Source organism: Bos indicus x Bos taurus, chromosome 1 (assembly GCF_003369695.1).
Source record: "Bos indicus x Bos taurus breed Angus x Brahman F1 hybrid chromosome 1, Bos_hybrid_MaternalHap_v2.0, whole genome shotgun sequence".
NCBI classification, from domain to species: domain Eukaryota; kingdom Metazoa; phylum Chordata; class Mammalia; order Artiodactyla; family Bovidae; genus Bos; species Bos indicus x Bos taurus.
Window position 1 is genome coordinate 117,258,195 of NC_040076.1, and position 6,023 is coordinate 117,264,217.

Genomic DNA, 6,023 nt, shown 5'->3' on the forward strand with positions numbered 1-6,023 from the left:
CCCTCTCCTGCCCCACCCCCACCCTGTCCCCGACTCCTGGAAACCTTGCTGCTTTCCCTCTTTGTTTAGGTGCCTGGGCCACTTCGGAGGCAGGGGGCACTCTGAAGGGTGTGATGAAAGACAAATGATGTTGTGCAGCCTGGTGACCTGGCCTAATACTAGTGCACAAAGACTAGGACAATGACCTCACCATTTTTAGAGTTAATCGTAGGACTCAAGTATCGGTCAATGGGGGTTTTACGTGGTCCAAGAGGCTGCAGGAGGCCTTGAGGGGAGTGAGGGGTGTGTTGAGTGCTGAGACCTTATACTTTACTCCTGTGGGAATGGAAACAGTAAGGGGTGGAGGGCTAGACACAGGATTCCCCTATAATAGCAATAGAGAGGAGAGGTATACTTGGTATACCCATTAGAGGTCATTTCTATTCTGTCCCTTTTTTTGAATGGAAAAGGAGTATGTCAAGGCTGTATATTGTCACCCTGCTTATTTAACTTATATGCAGAGTGCATCATGAGAAACGCTGGGCTGGAGGAAGCACAAGCTGGAATCAAGATTGCCAGGAGAAATATCAATAACCTCAGATATGCAGATGACACCACCCTTATGGCAGAAAGTGAAGAAGAACTAAAGAGCCTCTTGATGAAAGTGAAAGAGGACAGTGAAAAAGTTGGCTTAAAGCTCAACATTCAGAAAACTAAGATCATGGCATCTGGTCCCATCACTTCATGGCAAATAGATGGGGAAACAGTGGCTGATTTTATTTTTCTGGGCTCCAAAATCACTGCAGATGGTGCCTGCAGATGTGAAATTAAAAGATGCTTACTCCTTGGAAGGAAAGTTATGACCAACCTAGACAGCATATTAAAAAGCAGAGACATTACTTTGCCAACAACAGTCCATCTAGTCAAAGCTATGGTTTTCCCAGTGGTCATGTATGGACGTGAGAGTTGGGCTATAAAGAAAGCTGAGCGTAGAAGAATTGATGCTTTTGAACTGTGGTGTTGGAGAAGACTCTTGAGAGTCCCTTGGACTGCAAGGAGAACCAACCAGTCCATTCTAAAGGAAATCAGTTCTGGGTGTTCATTGGAAGGGCTGATGTTGAAGCTGAAACTCTGATATTTTGGCCACCTGATGTGAAGAACTGACTCATTTGAAAAGACCCTGATGTTGGGAAAGACTGAAGGCAGGAGAAGGGGATGACAGAGATTGAGATGGTTAGATGGCATCACTGACTCAATGGACATGAGTTTGGGTCAACTCTGGGAGTTCATGATGGACAGGGAGGCCTGGCATGCTGCGTTTCATGGGGTCACAAAGAGTAGGACACGACTGAGCAACTGAACTAAACTGAATTTATTTATTTGGCTGCATTGGATCTTTGTTGCATCACTTGGGATCCTTCGTTGTGGCCCAGGGGCTCAGTAGTTGCGGTGCATGAGCTTAGTTGCTCTGTGGCTTGTGGGATCTTAGTTGCCTAACCAGGGATCAAACCTGCACCCCCTGCACTACACTTAACGGACTCTTAACCACTAGACCACCAGGAAAGTCACTCTATTTGGTTCTTATCACTTGGCAAGCAAAGGGCTAGCAACAAGAGATACAAGGGTTGTGCCTCTCAGGAGGCTCCCAGGGCAGGGGAAGGTAAACCTTATGGAATATACAAATCCCATGACGCTGGAGGGAGTAAGCCGAGGGCTGGGAGAGAGAAGCGTGAACAGAAAGTTTGAGCATATCCAGGAGCCTTCTTATAGGAGGAAAATGTTTCCTGGATTGGGTGGCATTCAAAGGGGTCACAGGTTCTGTTGGGCAGAGAAGGAGAGAGGGCGATCAGTGGATGTACCAGCCTGAGCAGAAGCCCAGAGCTGGGAAGCATTACACAGCCCTGTCTGGGCGGAGTGTAGGGTAGAGATAAGCACAGTGACGCCATCTGTACTACAGAAAGAGACGTCCCATGGGCATCTTTTCTTGATTTTATTTTATTTATTTTTTAATATATAATTTAGTGGGTTTTTTTTATTCACTAAGTTGGGCAACCATCACCACTATCTAGTTGCAAAACACTTTAACAACCCCATAAAGAAACCCCCTAGTCTTTAGCATCTCTCCTCTCTCTCCAGCTGCTGGCAATTACTAATCTACTTTCTGTCTCTACGAATTTGTCTATTTTAGGCATTTTATCTAAATGGAATCACATAATATATGGCCTTTGCGTCAGGCTTCTTTCACTTTTAACATAATATTTTTAAGATTCATTCATTCTGTAGCATCTATCAGAACTTCATTTCTTTTTATGGTCAGATAATATCCCACTGTATGGATATACCACATTTGGTTGATTCATTCATCAAGTTGATGGACATCTGGGTTGTTTTCCATCTTTTGATTATTGTGAATGACACTGCTATGAACGTTTGTTTACCCACAGCCATCTGTCTCAGTCAGCTCAGGGTGCTATGTTAAAAACTGTATACTGGTTAGCTTATAAACAACAAAAATGTATTTCTCGTGGTTCTAGAGTCTAGCAATCCAAGATCAGGATGTGAGCATGTTTGCAATTTGGTGAGGACTTCTTCTGGGTTGCAGATTGTCATCTTGTTGGTGTGTCCTTAGATGGAAGAAAGAGAACAAGAGTGCTCTCTGGGGTCTCAGCACTGGCACCCCACTCCAGTACTCTTGCCTGGAAAATCCCATGGACGGAGGAGCCTGGCAGGCTGCAGTCCATGGGGTCGCTGAGGGTCGGACACAACTGAGTGACTTCACTTTCACTTTTCACTTTCATGCATTGGAGAAGGAAATGGCAACCCACTCCAGTGTTCTTGCCTGGAGAATTCCAGGGATGGGGGAGCCTGGTGGGCTGCCATCTGTGGGGTCTCACAGAGTCGGACACGACTGAAGTGACTTAGCAGCAGCAGTGATCCCATTTAGGAAAGATCCATCTTTATGACCTAACTACTTTCCAAAGACCTCCTAATGCCATCACATTAGGAGCAGGGTGTGAATTCAACATATGAATTGGGGGAGGGGGGTGTGGATAGGAATCAAACCTGGGTTCCATGCTTTGGGAGTGTGGAGTCTCAGCCACTAGACCACCAGAGAAGTCCCCTTACAGAATTTTTGATAGCCAACTTGTTATTGTTCTTTTTGCAGGCTTTGGAGTGAATGCATTTCTGAGTTCCTACCTAGTAGTTTATTAACCTAAGATTGGATATTTCTTTCTAATTCCATGTTCAAAGAAGGCTGAGGCTGCCACATTTCCGTGTCAAGCTGGGTGGTTATTTTGCAGGTGGGACCTCAGCTCTCATGCATACTACTCTGACTGCACAGTTGTCTTTAAAGAAGCAGGAAAGAAAAAAAGTGAAGTCGCTCAGTGGTGTCCAACTCTTTGGGACCCCATGGACTGTACCTACCAGGCTTCTCTGTCCATGGAATTTTATGGGCAAGAGTACCGGAGTGGGTTGCCATTTCCTTCTCCAGGGGATCTTCCTAACCCAGGGATCGAACCTGGGTCTCCTGCATTGCGGGCAGATGCTTTACCATCTGAGCCACCAGGGAAGCCCAAAGAGGCAGAAGAGAAAATTCATTCTTAAACCATCATTAATGCAGGAGAATACTGCCTAAACACTTACTTTAAACAAGGAAAATTACAAAGTTAGTGTTTTTTAAAAAATTCACTGTATAATACTCAAGACTTTTGTTATTTTAGGTACAATTTTGAAATGTATCTAACTGTAAATTCAAGGCTAAGATAAGTAAATATTGGCTGAAATCCATAGATCACTTCTTAAAACTACTCTTCTTTCTCCTATTAAAACTACTCTTCTTTCTCCTATCTTTTCTTTTAACTCCCTTGTCCTAACTACATACCTCTTCCCCTTATTTCCTTCTCAATAACTACAGACCCTCCTCTCAAAAAGTTACTAAATCATAACCTCCCTTCTGAAAAGTCTTTTTCCAAACCACAGACCCTGGCCCTTTCTTTCTAGTTACCTCATCCCCACAAACCACAGCCTTCCTTTCCAAAACTTCTCTTTAAACTCATTTCCCAAATATTGTCTTTTCCCCAAAATCTACATCCCTCAGTGTCCACTCTCTGAAACCAAAAGACACACGTATCTTGTCATTCATCAATGGAGCTGGGACTGATTCCAGGAGAGAAGTACCAGAGGGTTATGACATGTGGAGGATGTAGAACAAGGTGACGAGTTTGCAGTGGATAGAGATTTGAGGACCATGATTTAGTGCCCTCTAGATAAGCCCCAGGCTGTGGGCAGCTCCCTTCACTTGGCTGGGCTTTGATTATCTCATCTGGCACGGACTCAACCTCTGGCTCATGGGATGCTCTCAGCAATAATATTTATTGGCTTTGTTAAGTGGTTGGATAAAGGACTAGGATGAGGTGAACTCCAAGCTGCTTTTGCTAATATGCATGTGGTCAAGATACAGAAGATCAGTAGAACTTAGTAATTAAATTATTTGACCAATTGCCTCCATTTTGTTCTTCACTTTGCTTGCGTAGATAGTCTTTCTTTGTCGAGGAGAAAAATACATGGAATTTTACTGGGGAGAGATATAAGACAGTTATTTTCCCCTTTGGACTCCAAACTCCTTGATATCTGTGGGAGTCTGCTGCTAATGAAAATCGTTTCAGTTCTATGGGACTAACTGTGAGGACAATGAAATCCAGAAACATGAACTAGGAATACAGGATGTCTAAACAGGATCGTTCTAAATTGCTCAGAAGGCACCCGTGAAAGTGAGATGCCATTGTTAATAAATATTTGTTGATTAACTAAGGAACATAAATACTGCGTGATAAAGATGTCTTGTAGCTCTGAGTTTATACACCAGGGTCCAAATGTAAAAGGGCATGGTGGTTTCAACAAACAAGTAACCCCTTCCAAAAAGTTCTAAAAATTTTTAAACTCAAAATGGAACATTTATTCAAAGGTGAAAAGCTAAACTATACAACTTTTAAAAGAAACCAAAAGAGAAGATCTTCATGACTTTAGGTTGGCCAAGGAGTTCCTAGATAAAACTCCAGAAGCATAGTCCACAGAAGATAAAATGATATATTGGTCTTCAGGAAAATGTAAAAGTTTGCTCTGTAAAAGACACACTGAGAATGAGAAGACAATTTACAAATCTGGGACAAAATATTTAGAAATCACATATCCATTGAAGAATTTGTATCCATACTATATGAAGAACTCTTGAAAATTCAAACAGCAAGAAAACAAACAACCCAATTAAACTAGGGAAAAGATTTGGACAGATACTTCACCAAAGAAAGATACATAGGTATCAAATAAGTACATGAAAATATGCTCAAAAGTATATTTGTCATCAGGGAAATGTAAATTAAAACCAGAAGGTATTGCTACACGTTTATTAGAATGACTAAGAATAAAATCAAAACTGATACTTCTAAGTATCGGCAAGGATTTGGGCAAACGGGAACTCTCAGACATTGCTGGAATGAGTGTAAAATGGTATAACTATTCTTGAAAAGAAAAAAAGTGATGTCGCTCAGTAGTGTCCAACTGTTTGTGACCCCATGGACTGTACCTACCAGGCTTCTCCATCCGTGGAATTTTCCGGGCAAGAGTACTGGAGTGGGTTGCCATTTCCTTCTCCAGGGGATCTTCCCAACCCAGGGATTGAACCCAGCTCTCCTGCATTGGAAGCAGACGCTTTACCGTCTGAGCCACCAGGGAAGTCTCGAAAAGAGTTTGGCAATTCCTTATGAAATAAACATACACAAACCACACGACTAGGAGTCCCAGTTCTGGGTGTTTTTACTGTACAGAAATGAAACTCAAGTTCACACACAAACCTGCATCCAAATGTTTATAAAAACATTTGTAATTTATAATTATTTGCAATTGCCAACACTGAAAACTACAGTATCAATGATTTTCAAATGTGTTATGCTAAGTACAAGATGCTGGAACCAAAAGGTTACATAATACGTAATTCAACTGGTATGGCATTCTGGAAAAGCCAAAACTCTAATATAGAGTTGTTA